At 37.5% G+C, this 15,226-nt stretch overlaps 1 long non-coding RNA gene across 2 annotated transcripts; it reads right to left on the bottom strand.

The window, feature by feature from the left end:
- Window positions 1–3,374: 3,374 nt before the first annotated feature.
- On the bottom strand, window positions 3,375–9,720 carry LOC102581579 (uncharacterized). Of its 2 annotated transcripts, none has more exons than XR_366691.2 (3): window positions 9,272–9,720; window positions 6,635–6,786; window positions 3,375–3,624 (listed from the first exon to the last, which is right to left on the bottom strand). It is a non-coding gene; the product is annotated as an uncharacterized lncRNA (long non-coding RNA). The 2 variants fall into 2 exon arrangements; XR_366692.2 differs by having other exon boundaries at window positions 9,396–9,720.
- Window positions 9,721–15,226: the final 5,506 nt, after the last annotated feature.

The raw sequence follows: 15,226 nt of genomic DNA, 5'->3' as shown, positions 1-15,226 counted from the left end.
GTCCTCTAACTTCACAACTTAAAGTTCTAAAATCCTACAATAATTCAAGATTTTCAACGTTCACAACCTAAAGTTCTAAAATCCTACAAAAATTCAAGTTCTCTAAAGTTCACAACTTAATGTTCTAAAATCCTATAAAAAATCACGTTTTCTAAAGTTCACAACTTAAAGTTCTAAAATTCTAAAAAAAATTCAAGTTCTCTAGAGTTCACAACTTAAAGTTCTAAAATCCTACAATAATTCAAGATTGTTAACGTTTACAATCTTATAATGTTCTGAAATCCTACAATAATTTCAAGATTTCTAAAGTTTAAAACCTAAGGTTCTAAACTCCTACAATAACCCTACAATAATTTAAAATTTCTAAAGTTCAGAACCTAAAGTTCTAAAATCCTACAAAAACTCAAGTTCTCTAAAGTTCACAACTTAAAGTTCTAAAATCCTACAATAATTCAAGATTTCTAAAGTTCACAACTTCAAGTTCTAAAATCATACAATAATTCAAGTTTTCTAAAGTTCACAACTTCAAGTTATAAAATCCTACAATAATTCAAGATTTCTAAAGTTCTAAACTTTAAGTTCTAAAATCCTACAATAATTCAAGATTTCTAATGTTCACAACCTAAAGTTCTAAAATCCTACAAAAATTCAAGTTCATGTCTAATTTCTAAAATTTGTTCTATATAAACTTCAAATTCAATAATTCCTAAGTTCAAGAATTCAAGTAACCTAATTTCAACTTTCGTATACTAATCCAATATTTTTCTAACTTTAAAGTAATCTAAGTTTCATGTACAATCTAGTATTTTTCTAACTTCAACTTTCAAACTTACTAAATTCAAGAATTTCTAAGTTGAAAAATTCAACTAATCTAATTTCAACTTTCATATACTATCCAATATTTTTCTAACTCAAAGTAATCTAACTTTCATAGACAATTCAATGTTTTTCTAACTTCAACCGTCAAACATACTAAATTCAAGAATTTCAAAGTTGGAAAATGCAACTAATCTAACTTGTAACTTTAGAACTTCTAACTTCTAAATATTTGTTAGTTCTAACTTCTAATACTCAATTCACAATCATATTTAAAAAAACCCAAATTTAGAAGAAAACCCTGAAATAAAAAATCCCCAATTCTCTCCCTAACTAACAATAATCAAATATACAAATAAACAATTGAATAACACAATTCATCAAACTAAAACAATATACTAATTTATAACAAATCAAATGTGACTAGAATTGAAAAAAACTAAAATTGAACCCTAACCTTAACAAGCTAAGGAAAAAAGGCAGTGTGAACGACGGGTGGCGGTGCCGGCGACGAGACTAGTGCTAAGGGAGAGAGTGGCGACGTCGATGCTGACGTGAGGTGGCGTGGGGGCGGCGGTTGCGCAACGATTTGGTTTTAGAGAGAAGGGAGAGAAGAGAGAAGAGAGAGAAAAAGAGATGGGAAAATGGGGAAACCCTACTTTTGGCTCAACATAATTTTAAAAAAGTGACGAGCAACGTCTCTTTGTCCGTCGCTTTTAAAAAAATATTTGACCAAAAAGCTGCGGACTAAGAGACGTTGTCCGTCGCTTTTTAAAAATGTTTGACTAGATATTTTGACCAAAAATCGATGGACTAAGAGATGTTGTCCGTCGCTTTTTTAAAATGTTTGACTAGATATAGATTTCACGTATCAGGATACTTCTTCCAATTCTAAGTGCCAACGATCGTTAGTTAGTAATGTAACCCAACTAAGTGAGTAGGGGTCGAATCTCACATGGAGTGGTATGTGTTTGAGAATCAAGAGCCAAGTATGAATATGTTCAAGTCAATCATAGGTAATGACATTTACGAATAAAAGCATAGTTCAAATATGGGGGGTTCTGATTGTAATTATCAACTACAACAGCAATAAATAGCACGAATAAACAATTAATGAGTCAGGTTCTTGGGATGTGATTGGATTATAGGCTAAGGTAGACAAATGAGTAATTGCAATTGATAGTAAATAGCTGTAAATTAGTGAATAAGCTAGACTTTAGTGGGGATAAACTTTCTCTCGAACAATTTACCCCGAATCAAATTGGTTTCTCTCGAACACCAATAAACATCAATTAAGAACAACCTACGCTTTAGTCCATTCACTCTCTCGAGCTGAATGTGTAGAAAAGGGTTTAGGATTAACGCTCTCGAGTTGAACCCATAACAACCCAATACCCACATACCATCAAATCAGTAATCTTGGTTTTAAAACCTCTCTCTCGAGCAAGCCAAAAACATGAAAGTAGAGTTGCATTGCAACTACAACCTTTAAATAAAACCACAATTACTGATTGAAATCACTTTTAAATAGAATTTAAACTATCAATTAACAATACCCAGCAATTAAATCAACCCATAATCACACCCCAAGAATTGAAATTTTAGCTAGACATCATAAAAAGATAGAAATCGTTACCAAATTGTGTTTCCATCAACTGGGTAAGATTAATTTCGTCTTTACAAAGGTCCAAGTTGAAGAATCTCATAGACCCACTTTCGATTTCTCAAAAATGGAGAACTTCAATTCTTCAAAGCTAAGGAAAATATTGTCTCAATACTCTCAGTTCTAACTCAAAAATTACTCTAATGAATGCTTAGAATAAAATTTTTATTACTAAACATAAAGTTTGAAAATGTATTTATAGTCGCCAAAAATTGTGCTGCGAATGACCATTCGGTGCAATAAGTTGGGATCGCCGATCCACTCGGCGATCCGCCCTTTGATCAGTTCCATCGCCGTTTTGCTTTCAGCATCTTCAGGTTCTGTAACTTTGGACGATCTAGGACTGCATCGCGGAACTGTTCGGCGACACGCCAACTGCTCCTTTCTATATCCGACTTGAATTTCTCCTTTAGGGCTTTGCACACTGGAACTTTAGGCGAGATCATGGCCATTCGGTGACTCTACTACAAGAAAATAGGTCATTAACGAGAGGAAATTTGGTCGTTAAATGTCTAATTCTGGTCGCTATATGTCAATAACAACCGGAAAAAATTCGGTCATTGCCGGTCGTTAAAAGCCCCGACATTAAAAGTCAACGACCGGATTTTAGTTCTGTCGTTAAAATTATCCTTAACGACCACATAAATTCCGGTCGTTATATGTCCTTTTTAGCGACCGGTTCTCCCCTTAGTACATATACTTTAATGACCGAAATTCCTTTCGTTAATGGTATGTTAGTTTCTTACCAATACGTTTAACGACCAAGTTTTCCGTCGGTAATGGCCATTTCAATAGTTGATAAGCTATTTGTAAATGAGTTTTGAAGACCCCATTTTTATTTACTATTGTACAAAATTTATACTAGTGAATAATATTTGATTATTTCATACACAGAAACACCAAAACATATTTTTTAATAATTAACTTAATAAGCTTCATTGTCAATACAAATAACTAATTAAAGAAAGATAGATCATATTCAAGTTAGTATGATCTATCTTTATCAACACCAAAAAAGAGAATTTTCAGCATATCTAAATAATAAGACATCTTTAAACTACCCCGAATCAAATTGGTAAAAGAACTCTTGAACTTCAACTTGCTCTGTACTGTCGGAACATTAGATTCATATTGGAATTCTTGAGCTGTAAAAAAAGAAACTTATGTCAGTTTAACAAAAAAATCTCATAAAGAATAAACACAAAACCTCAATATATTTACCTAAAAGAATGCAAAACATTTAAGTTTCTAAAATACACGTGAATAATAACTTATAGTATGGCTGAATATAGCATATTTTCAGTTGTTTTTTTATATTATTATAATTCTCTCTAGAGTCTAATATGATATTGAAAAATAGTAATTAGGATATAGAGTTACTTTCTGCGAAGTCGTATATAATTTCTTAATTCATGAAGTTGGTTCACACAGGAGTTTTACTTTTTGAAGGGTATATGTTGTCAGTGACATGGTTCCAAAGTGTTTTACTATCACCATATATATCTGGAATGTTGAGTTCTAATTTTTTCCAGAACAGTTTGTTTGAGGTTCTAAGAAATAGATTACTAGAGCTATGAACATCATTCTTCGGTTATTTACTTCCTCGTCTACATAAGTGGAATCTGTGCTTGCTTTTGGAACTTATGTTGTAGATAGTAGACTCCTCAAATTCGCCAGGGGACTTGGAGAATGCCCCAACAATCTATGAGACTATCGACATGCATAGTGCATTTGGTGACTGGAAACGAATCCCAAAGAAATTGTCAAATAGAGAACTGGACTTCTGATAAATTACCCTACAACCACACATTTTTTCGAGAGGATGATATAAACTAATATATTACCGGGTGATAGCTAGTACAACTCAAAAGTTTCAAATAAAAATGGTTGTGATAAAATCTCCCATATCATTAATATGTATATATGCCTCTGAAAATTTATGCATGGATTAGTATGACTACATTTGATAGAAAATAAAACATCTTAACAAAAGTATAGAATTCTCTAAAACCAAAGATCTTTACAGATGAAGTTCATTAACATACAACTAGAAAGTGATTTCCTGGAGGCAGATTCTTGCCCTCTCTTTCAGCCATTTATAGGACTACTCTACAAAGATAGGTCAAGAAGAGATTACAAGCAAGTGCAGCTGCAGTGCAGCATGGCACCAGCAAGTGCAAGTGCAACTGCAGTGCAGCATGGCACCAAGTGCAGCTGCAGCAAGTAAAGCCACTTGTACCATGGCAACAAGTGCAGCTGCAGCAAGTAAAGCCACTTATACCATGGCAACAAGTGCAGCTGCTACAAGTTGCATTTTACTACTGATGTTTGCAGTGACAAGATGAGAATTTGTCTTGGAATCAACCCCACCAATCATGAAAATCCCATCTAAGTAGAATTCCTTAGCTATTTCAACATACTGCTCAATTTGGTCTAGGAAATCTAACATTAAAACCGAGAGACGTGGTTTTGGAAGTGGTCATGGCAGCCTAAGTTTCTTTCTTAAAATTGTTACCGCATGCGTGTCGGATCCTCCCAAAATACACTACTCTTGAAGGATCTTACACGCACCCGATGACATTTTTGAACAGTCCGAACAACATAGATGGCAGCCAAGGTAAAGCAGTTTGTACACCAACTTTGCTACTGGACATTTCATTGAACAACTTGCAACCTTTCAAAGTACCATCAAGAACAAATACACTTGAATACAGTGGAATAGACAAGTAATGTGATATATCTAAATCTATATCCAAGCTCTAGAACATAATGGATAGATGAATAGACACACCAGCATCAAATGGAAAATGAATGAAGCTGAAATTAAAAGGAAAGAAGATCGAATAAAAATATCTCATATTCAAATCCTTCGAGAGGAGGCTAAGGACACTCAAATTATTACCAACTGTTTGCTACTTTTTGTAGGTACAGCGAGGCAGAGTCATAGAGAATCTCTCCTTTCATTGGTTGTACGAGGCATTAATATTCTTAACCCTCATATCTGGAACAAGGCATCCCTATGTAAGTTACTATGGAATCTAAGTAGAAAAAAGGATGTGTTATGGATTCAATGGGTCCACATCTATTATGGTAGGGAAGCTCATTGTGGGGTAAGGAACCTAGACAAGCTACTTGGATTATACAGAAGATTTTGAAGATACAACAGTATATAGAGAAGACAGGGATGTGTGAATTAGAACTGACCCAAATGACCACATTCACTATTAAAAGAATGTATTATAAGCTACTATGAGAATATCCTAAACTACCATGGAGGAAAGTGATTTGTAACAATGTTGGATCTCCTAAATGGCTCTTCATTCTTTTCCTAGCGCTACATGGGAAACTATATATAAGAAACTGACTGATCATTGAGGGATGCAAGTGAGCTGTGAGTGACTGTGCGACACCAACCTGGAAAGTCCAGCAATCAAGAGAATATGGAGAAAACTTTTGATTTGGCTAGGAATAATGAGACCACCCTGATCATGGACTTAGGAAGTTCAATGGTGCATGAACTGGGAGAAAGACAAGGGGAACATGGCTATAATATATAGAGTCACACTTGTGGATGCTGTGTATTAGATATGGTTGGAAAGGAACAATAAAATATTCGAGCAAAGAAGGAGACAAGAGGCTTGCACAATGAAGAACATCATCTAAGAAGTACTAGTGAGAGGCAACATACATCCAATGATACAACAGTGTGCTGCTCAACTCAATAGATACTCGTGCTTCCTAGAGGGTTATTATAAGATTTAATTATAAGAAGTAGATAGATGAAGAGGTTTCATTCGCAGGCGGCGCATGTTTAGTTGAGGAACGAGTTTGTATTTATGTGTTTTACAAATGACATAAAACTTCAATAAGGAAATTTAAGAATACTCTAGGGGCATTATAAGGACAAATAAAAGTTTACTGCACTTTAAGTTTAAAAGAAAAGTAAGTCTTGTAAAAGGAGTTGGAAAAAACTCCTTTGGAAAAAGTCCGGCAGCAACTAGCTAAGGTGATAAACAATACTTACATCTGACCACCCCTCACTGCTCGATTAGTTAGTAACACCACCACCAATAACCCATAAATTAAAAAGAGTAATTAAACAAGATGCACCATAGAATCAAATTCATTAATACACGTAGAAAAGCAGAAACTTACCTTTGATGAGAAGAGCACTCTGAGAATGCATAATTTTTTTATCAAGCAGCAATTGACAAGAGCTAGACCAACAGATGAGCAATCTTGATGAGCGATAAGTGAAGAGTAGTGGCGAGAGAAGTCTGGAGTTCTTCTTTTAACACATGCCACGGCTGAATAAATTCCCAACTTTAAACAATCTACTCATTTTTCTCTTAAATATGTAATAATTAACAAAAGAAGATTTTGTATTAATCACATTATTATAGAGTAGAAGCTAAACACCTAAAGGCCTTAAACCAACGCTTCCTATCAGTTAGCAGTAAATAATGTAGCAGCAAGCCAACAATTGTTAGTAGCAACCAAGGCAACAGTAATCTAGGTGCAATAATACTTCTGTCCTAAGTTAAAGCAGGGAAGCAACATGTTGTATAATCTATATTTTTTAATAAACAACAGGTTGTAAGGAATAAGAAGCTATGCCATAAAGGCAAAAACAGAACTTACAATTATCCAGCAGCTAAGGCAAGGAGAAACAGATGTACACACGATACAATAGATAAGAAAATAGTAAACCATCTTATAAAAAGTGATGCGGTTGCCTTAGGGAAGAACTGGTGGACAGCAATGCATGAATTCAATCTAGTACCAGTTTAACCTTACAAGAAGGAAGATTCAGATTGAGAATAGATGCCACATGTGCAATAGAGCAGCAGAAACTCACAGCCATAGGTTTCTACAGTGCCTGGCTGCAGCAGGCTTATGAAACATGTTCCTCAGCCTTTTTGACTTCAGAAGGTTAATGCCTAACACTATCATGAAAATCTTTGAAGGCTTGAGCCGCTAGAAAGTTGACAGCACCATAAAAAAGATTTGAAAGTTAATACTTGCTGCCATGTTATGGACTATATGGAATTAAAGAAGTAGAAGATGTTTTGATGGCCTCTCAACTACACAAGTCATTCTCAAAGCTAATGTTTTTTGTATTTATACTTTACAACAACAATCCAGGTGCAAGTACTTTCCATTATAGACCATAATCATTACATTAAAACTTATGTGTATACTCATTTGGCTTAAATGGTGGCCTCAAAAACATAACTCCTTTAAGTTAAATGCGGATGGAGACCTTTGATGTTGTCTCCGACAGGGGAGGACCAGTAGGGGTTATACGAAATCATACAGGTATAACTTATATGAGATCAGACATTGTTTTTTGTTGCTGACAGCTTATTGTTTAGGAAAATGTATTTTGGGTTGCAGACACACTATTTTTGTTGCTGACAGCTTATTGTTTACGTTACTTGCCCACTTTCATGAACTTAAGCTTTCTTAATACACAACTTACACTCAGTAATCATCGAAATTGACGCTACACAGGTACTTGATCTTAGACATGCTCCTACGTCATAGTTTGGTCACATTCTACATGATAATGGCTGGATCCTCCACCAACTATCTAATAGGCTTGCAGTAGATTGGGTAAGACAACTTTAAGTGACGACATTTTGAATGGACTCTCTTCTTTGGGAGAAGCACCTCTTTTTGTCCAACCCACCGTCGCAGCTAACCAAAAGGCAATGCAACATAGAGAAATTTCTACCAGTGGGATCTTCTTGTCCCACTAATGTAGAACTGAACCATAATTCTAGTGTACTACTTTACTTTACTGTAGAATTATCAATGCAACACGGAACTCCCTGTACTCTTACCTAGTTTGACGATATGTTTAATCTTTTCAGTGGCAGCTTAAGTTTTTCCATGTCTTGAACCATAAGAAAACATAGAGAAAACCAGAAATGAGCAAATGAGTACACATAAAATATGACAAGCAGACGTTAAATGGTGTAGACCCAAAAAAAGTTATCAAACAGTGTTTTAGATTAATATTAACTGTTGAATTCTAATTAGTGCGGTAGCTTATGTATTTCAGTGTCTTGAACCACAAGAAAAAATAGAGAAAAATATAGATAAGCAAATCAGTACACATAATGTATAATGAGTAGACAATAACTGATGCAGACGATAAAAAGATGAAGCTGTCAAATCGTATTTTAGATTCGTGGTCTGATAGATTTTTATTAGTGCAGCAGATTAAGTTTTTCGGTGTGTTGAACTATAAAAAAATATAGAGAAAAGTATAAACGAGCAACTCAGTACATATAACATATGACAAGCAGATGTTAAGTGATGCAATAAAAAAAAGTAGCTATAAGTATTTGGATTCATGTTAACTGTCTGATTCTTATTAGTACAGAAGCTTAAGTTTTTCAGTGTCTTGAATCACAATATAAATGATTAAATAGAAACGAAAAATTAGTACACATAACATATGACAAGCAGACGTTAAATGATGCAGGTATTTGAATCATAAGAACTGTGGAGATTTTGTTATCAGAATTATCAGGTTAATAACTTAATCAATAATCATCATCATCACACTTTTTATTATTTCAATCAAGGTTACCATAAGAAGTGCTCAAAGCAGTACACATAACATATGACAATGGCAAAATATAATACAGCTTATCTATGTAAGTTCAAGAACACCAAAAAAGAAGAAAAACCTAAACGGAAACCTAAAATTTGAGAAAATACAAAATTTTAAAAAATTATTCATTCCACAAAGAAATTCATAGATATAATAACAAATTTTACCTTGAAGAGTTGGGAACTCCAACAACGCGTCCGAATATTATCAACCGCAGCAAGGTTACAAAGAGCAATAAGAAAAGGAAGTTGATTTTGTTGCTATGCTATCAAGCAGGGATACCAAAATTACCTTTTAGAAGATGGAGCACAGAGCCCTGAGTATCTATATCTGTTGATTCTCCTCTAACGAACCTAGAAGAGACGCAATGCTTTGCTTAATTTACTCTTACCAAACTTGGATAGAAGCAAGGGTTGTAGATTTTTCTATAAACATCACTCTATTTTCTATAACTGAAATGGAGAGAAGCTGTTCTTGCAAGGCTTCCTATGCTTCCTCTGCTTGCTGAATTCTCTAACAATCATAGAAAAAGACAAATGTGGAGTATATCAATAATGTTTTCTTCACAAAGGAGTGGGGTGGTGGAGAAACGTGTGTTGTTGAAAAATTGAAGAGGGTAAATTTATTAATGTAGCCCTCTTTTCTATTATTATTTATTAACAACTGGATACTAATTTTATTTACACTCTGATATTATCCTGTTGTGAAGGTTAAATGGAAAATTGACTTATAACGATGGAATAAAAATTGTGTCGCTATAAATATACCTTTAACGACCAGATTCATATCCCTTCGATATGAATTGGTCGTTAAAAGTATGATTTCTTGTAGTCATGGGTTAGGCGATCATCAGGCCTTCTTTTCTTCGTTCTTTCAGCTACCTTGTTCCTTTTTGCTCATTAGTGTCCATGATTTGTTCCTCAATCCAAATACCTAAACAATCAAGGATTTACATCAGTTATTGGCACAAAAGATGCATTTGAGGACACTAAATCTATTGAAATAAAGCCCTAAATGAGTCTAAATCGTGGATTTATCAACACCCCCAACTTAAACTTTTGTTTGTCCTCAAGTAAAACTCAAGTTCAACAACTCAAAAAGGATGTCTCAAACCGTGTTACACAAGACTCAATCATGAATGCACACAAAAAGACTCAACTTACTCATGCAATGATCAATTGTCCACTCAAAGATTCAAGTTGTGATTCACCATTACCAAAGAATCTCAAGCTCACAATACTTGCTTCAAATGCAAGTTCAAGCTCAACAAAGGTGTTCAAATGCCCTCACACAAAGGATGATTCCATATCCACACACAATGGTTCAACAATTTAAAGCTCTGAAATCAAATGCAACATTCACACTCACAAAGATGAACACAATGCATGACTCCACCCATAGGTTTGCCCGTATTTTCCAATCAACAATTGTTTCAGCTCACTCAAGATCAAAAAGGTCTTTTCAAGGCTTGTAACGGGGCTAAATGCAAATGTATGGTCATTTAGGCTCTGTGGATGCTATCCTCATGATATGTGGTATGAACAACACTTCCTTCCCTTTCCTTCATCATTCTCATTCATTCTCAAAAGTCGCCCCATTATTCACTTTCCATGGACATGTTGGATACCCCCATTTTCTTTGCACTTTCACAACTTTATTCCACAACTTTTTCATTCTTTTTCTCTTTTTTTTTGTATGGAGGGGTTCCATTTTTCTCAAAAATCTTGGCTCAAGGGGACTTCTTTGCATTTCTTGGTTTACTTTCTCTTTTCACCACACCCCCAACTTAGGCTTTTGGCCTAAGTGGCTATTCACAGAAACCACAAATCATGAGGATTATGGGTAATGGATTAAGAAAGGTCAAAATTTCATCAAGTTTCTTCTAAGAAAATGATAAGGCTCAAAGGGTGTTCAAGCAAGGATCACACACTCACAAGGCTGGCCACAAAAGAGGCATAATGTCAAATTGTTTTACACTCTTCAAAGTTGCCTAAGATCATTTCAAAAGATTGCATCACTTAGTCAACCGGACCAACGGGAAAAATTCTAGGTATCATCACACATGGTTCATGGTAAGCTCATCACACAAGGCATTGACACCAATGACAAACAAGACTCCACACTTTAGCTAGTGTGCAATGTTCATCACAAAAGATTCAATTTGATACTTGGCTAGTCACAACGAGATGCAAAAAGTTCACATATTATCTATGCAACTTAATTTAGCCTCATCGTAGCCGTACATTCATTTTTGTTCCATTATGAGCACTATTCAAGTCATCGGTATTAATCAAGACCGATACTCAAATTTGAAAGAGAACAACCACATTCAAATACAAACAAGAGGTGGCACAAATGTTTTCGAAGGGTCCAAAAATCATTTACAATTAAAACAAGGAGCCACAAACTCAATCATCCCCAAAAACAGTGCAAAACACAGTTATAGCTCAAAAACCCAAATATATAGACATAACAATAGTCACAAAAGGTGGGCCTCACCCCACCACAAATAAAAAACATTTGTCCTAAAATGCAAGCAAAATAATATCCAAAAGTCAAGAAAAAAATAAGACAGTGAGGGAGGTAAACAGGGATCCTATCTAAAGAGTCACTCCGTTTGTCTAGGCATCAGTGCTCGGTGCATCACTCTGGTACTGGGTCTCAGTACCCGGAGTCACATCTACAGTATCACCAGCGCCATTAGGGTCAGCCAAATGCGTATATGCTAATGAGGTCTGCACAACTGCATTGATCATGGCCTCCTCAGTCTCAGTAAGGCCCTCATAAGAAACCTCTTCAGCAACCCCAAGCATCTCCTCATTTTTCTCCGCCTCAAACTCGGGATCAACTGCCTCCCCAACACTAACATCATCTCAGGTGGTAGTCGGAGGCATATCTGGCTCTACTAGCACATCCGGGATATCCACCATCCCGAAGATCATGGACATGTCAGTGGACTTCAGCTGGTTCACATCTCTCCTCAGTGAAGCAATGGCAGCTTTTAGAACTGTCACCTCCTTGATGGCCCTTTGGCCACACTCACACACCGTTATCCTAGTCGCAAGGGCATCAATGGTAGCGCTCAATGGTGTCACAGCATCAGCCAGGGCTGTCTAAATCATGCCTGGAATGGAGGCCTCAAGTCTGGCAGCATGACGATCGGTAGAATGGGCTAGCTGCCCCATCCAGAGTAATGCATCCTGAGTGAGCCGGGTCTAGGAAATAGTAACAACAACAGCTCTGGGAGGCAACGCAGTAGCAGAGGAACTAGGGGTGTCAGAAGGGGCAGCAATGGAAGTACCTGAAGGCCCGGAGGGCGGAGTAGGGAAATGTGCCTCTGCAGGTAATGAGTTTGTGTCCACAACCGGGGAAAAGTCCACTGGGGATGCCTTCTTCTTCATCATCTCATCTTTTAAATACTCCGCCACGATTCTCCGGATATCAATAAAAGATGTGGGAATCACTTCCACATCTTTCTTTACATCTCTAGGAACCCGAGCCCATCTGCACAGCTCGATGATCAACATCGGGAAGGGAAGTGAGGTCTGGCACTGCTTGGCCCTCATATGCATCTCCTGCCCAACGATCATACCCAAATTTATGCACTCTCATGCAATGATCGAGCCAACCAAGCTGCCTTTCTGTGGCGAAGGACGAACTCATTTTGGGACGGCATGACAGTACTACTGATAAAACCAAACCAGTACCTCGCAGCTACATTGAGGTCTCTCTTCTCTATTGGATCCTCTGCCTCTAACCACCTCGGAGTACCATCACATATAAGAGGGGCGAGCCAACTTTTTATTCTCTCCAAACACTTAGTTTTCACCCTCTACTGGTGAGTGTCAGCAATGTTGTTGGTACACTCCAAAACCGCATTGATAGTAGTACTGTCACACAACACTTTCTTGCCCCAGACAACTATATAGTCAACTGGTTTGAATGCAGTTTCCTGCTTCTTTCTCTGCGGTATCAAGGCTCCATAAGCAACATAGAGCTCCCGGACCCAATTTGGAATATAAGAACCTCGGGGTATAGTGACCAACTGGAACTTATGTGACTTGAGGCAACTCATTATCTCTGGGTACCTATCAATGACCCCATCAGTGGACATACGCTTCTCCTCAATGATTGTCCTTATCCCCTCAGTCTTTAGTCTATTCATAGACTTGGGAGGAGGACCCTGTACTAGTGGTGCTAGGACCACTTCCTGTGCTGGAGCTGGAGGAGGAGTAGGGTTGGCCTGAGGAGTCCTCATCCTAGACAGATCGTTCAACCTTTTGGATTGTAGCTCAACCCTCTGTGCTGCTATCAGTTCATCATCCTTAGGCTCCGAAGCTGCAGCTTGATGCTCCTGATGCTCACCCTCACTCTCAGAAGTAGTGAGGTGAGTGGCACATATATCGTCACTGTCGGGCTGTCCTCCAGTGATGCAGGTGCCTTTCCTTTCTCACCAATTGTGGGAAGTTTAGTGGCCTTACCCCTGGATGCAGCTGCATTCTCATTGATAGTTATACCTTTGGCCCTCTTGCGGGGTGGCATGTATCTACCGGCAACTTTCGATCTAGCCATGTCTGCAAAAACATCATAAAGAGTTAGAAACAATTCAAACAAAAGCACAGAAAAGAAGTTGCAGACAGACTCGCCGAACAGGTCGGTGAGTCGCCGAATATCTTTGGCGAGCCAGATCGAGCTCGCAGAAAGGATTGGCTCAAGAATCCCAAAATTTTTTGGCCTGTCGGCGATGGGGAGGGCCTTTTGGCGAATCACCGACAACATTCGGCGAGCATGGCTTAGCCTGCCGAGAGTTACAGTGCAGTTAAGGTTCAGGGGTGATGACAATGGGCGAGCAAGGAAAACCTTCGGCGAGTCACCGAGTGCACTCGGCGAACTCAGTCTTCTCACCAAAAGTTACAGAACCTTTTTCATGTGTTAGCGTGAAATTAAAGGCGATATGGGGAACTACGGTGAGCTCGACCCAGCTTGCCAAACAACCTAACGTGCCTACTCTCAACCCAACTTCTCAAATTCAACCCCGCTGCCCCCAAAAACAAAATCAAAATATGCACTTCCACAATTAAACTGAGACCCAATTCACCCATGCCCTCGGGATACTCAGACTTCTCTCGGTTTGGCCAAATTTGGCCATTTGATGACTTTTGACCTTAAGAATTACGTCAACCGCTCCATCATTGGGCAAAATACGTTATTTGGCACAAATGCGGGCTATTTAGACTTCACCCAACTAAACCCAACAACATGCAAGCACAATTATCTTAGGCGTATTTATATGCCTAAGTTGTCAATATTTGCCCATGAATTGATTGAAGTAACGAATGATCTTGAGTCTATTAGCTTGATTTCGTTATACTTGCGATATTATGCACTAAAATAGATGATTAGAGGTTTTAGGAACTCTTAAGGAGATTGGAGTCAAATTTAAAGAAAAGATGCAAGGATATGCTGAAAAGAAGCTAAGGCTGAAGGCCCCAGGGCCAGGCGCACTGCTAGGCGCGAGGCTCCAAGGGACAACATTCAGAGAGGCCACTCAGGCGCTATGAGAGGTGCGACGCGTCAAGGCCCAACATTCTAGGGCCTTTCTCAGGCGCTACGAGAGGTGCGATGCGCCAGGATGGAAACCTCAGAGGTGAAGTTTGGGCGCGATGCTAGGTGCGACACGCCAGTGGGATCCCGACTTTTCCAGCTTAAAATTGTTAAAAAAGGATTCCTAATTGTACTAGACTTTGGCTCTAATTTTCCTACCATTATAAATAGACCCTTAGGGCTCTATAATTAGCGTTCGACTTTTATTGAGTGCGCAAGAGCAAGTATTCACGCTTGTAATAGGTTTTGATCTTTTAACTCTTCTATTTTCTTAAAATCACATGAACAATTGTATTTTGTGGTTTTATAATAGCATGAGTGGCTAAATGCCCTTGTTCTAGGGCTGTAACTATGAATGGATTGTTGATTATTAAAGGCTTGTTGAATTAATTCTTGGTTGTCATTATAAGTTACTTCTATATTCTTGTTTTAGTATTTTATGCTTGCGCACCATAAGATAAATATATTGTCTAAACTTGAATCGGGAGAGGAGAGGCTAGATAGACCAGAGAATATAG

This window comes from Solanum tuberosum, unplaced genomic scaffold (assembly GCF_000226075.1).
Source record: "Solanum tuberosum cultivar DM 1-3 516 R44 unplaced genomic scaffold, SolTub_3.0 scf00014, whole genome shotgun sequence".
NCBI classification, from domain to species: Eukaryota; Viridiplantae; Streptophyta; class Magnoliopsida; order Solanales; family Solanaceae; genus Solanum; species Solanum tuberosum.
Note: the sequence above shows the minus strand (reverse complement) of the source record. Positions and strands in the feature narration are given on the sequence as shown.